The sequence below is a fragment of the Emys orbicularis genome, chromosome 7 (assembly GCF_028017835.1).
Source record: "Emys orbicularis isolate rEmyOrb1 chromosome 7, rEmyOrb1.hap1, whole genome shotgun sequence".
Lineage (NCBI taxonomy): Eukaryota > Metazoa > Chordata > Testudines > Emydidae > Emys > Emys orbicularis.
Window position 1 is genome coordinate 1,109,546 of NC_088689.1, and position 1,646 is coordinate 1,111,191.

Here is a 1,646-nt window from a genome sequence, read left to right on the forward strand (position 1 = left end):
AACACGGTGAGGAAAAGCGGCGTGTGGGACCCAGGCTGGAGCAGCAGCCAGGGGCTCAAAGTGCCGAGGGAGGGAGGGTTCCCCAATGCCTGCCTGTCTCACCTCTCATTCTGGGTGACACTTAACCCCGTGCTGCCCAGGCCCCATGCCAGAGCCGAGCCAGGCCCCAGGGCAGGAGAGACGCCCGGGCAGCGCAGGTCTCCAGTGCGCACCTGCCATGTGCTCTGCAGGCAGAACAATACTCCTGCCTCCCGGCACACGGCACGGGGGCCTCCCCCCTTTCGGCACCAAGCCCTCCCCCCGAGAACCTGACCCCGTGATGCCAGTCTGAGCCCATCACATCGAAGCTGTTCACTCTGAAACCTAATGGCAACACATTAAAGGCCCATACATTAACCATTTCACTGCTGACCATTTCACCAGGAATACCCTGCTCCTGCTCTTCTGCCACTGTCCCAAACAGCCTCCCCAGGCACTGAGACGGCAGCTACAAGGGATGCAGCTCCCTCTGCACCCTACATCACTAGGGTTACAAGGGGAAACTACAGAGATCTGCAGCCCGGAGCCTCTGGGCAGTGTAAAAACCAGGCAATTTAATAGCAAAATAAAGGACAGGGAATCTCCATCTCACACGGCTTCTCACTCACCCGCGCCTGGCACACCCCCAGGCTGCATTGGCTCGGCTCGGCACAGCACCGCTCAGCATGGCATGGCTCACGCAGAGTCCTGTGAAATCCCCTCCCGCTGCCCAGGGCTGTTCGCATGTCCTAGGCTGCTGCAGGGAGCCTTGAAAGCGAGCTGGGCAGCCTGGAGGCCGTGTTCCCAGCAGCGACCGACCAGCTGCAGCCAGTGCGTCAGGGCAGCATTACCCAGCACAAGCGCAGCCCGGGCAGTGCCAGGCACAGGGCACAGCCACCAGACTCAGCTGGGCTACCGCTGCCCCAGCCCAGCGCACCAGAGCACTGACTCCCTGTGCTTCAGCGTCTCAAAGGGCAAGAGACAGGTCCGGGGGAGGCCAATGCCCCCCCCCCAGGGGCGCACACACCGGCAGCAGGGCCTGCCAGGCCCCCCCCAGGGGCGCACACACCGGCGGCAGGGCCTGCCAGGCCCCCCCCAGGGGCACACACACCGGGGGCAGGGCCTGCCAGGCCCCCCCCCAGGGGCGCACACACCGGGGGCAGGGCCTGCCAGGCCCCCCCCCAGGGGCGCACACACCGGGGGCAGGGCCTGCCAGGCCCCCCCCCAGGGGCGCACACACCGGGGGCAGGGCCTGCCAGGCCCCCCCCAGGGGCGCACACACCAGCGGCAGGGCCTGCCAGGCCCCCCCCAGGGGCGCACACACCGGCGGCAGGGCCTGCCAGGCCCCCCCCAGGGGCGCACACACCGGCGGCAGGGCCTGCCAGCCCACCCCCACTAAGAGTCCTAATACAAACAGCTGCTGCGTTTTGTCAGCCAGACCCCTCTCCCCCCACCAGGCTCCAGACGGGCCTCTCCCCTTCCCCCCACTGACACAGCCCAGCCAGCCTGTGTGGGTGCAGCTGGCACTGGGCTGCGCTGGCGTCTGAAGCCCACGGCACCACAGTGCCCCCCGCCAAGTGCCTGCCAGCAGCCCTGGGTGCTCCGGTCTCCTCCGCTGCCGCCCTGGC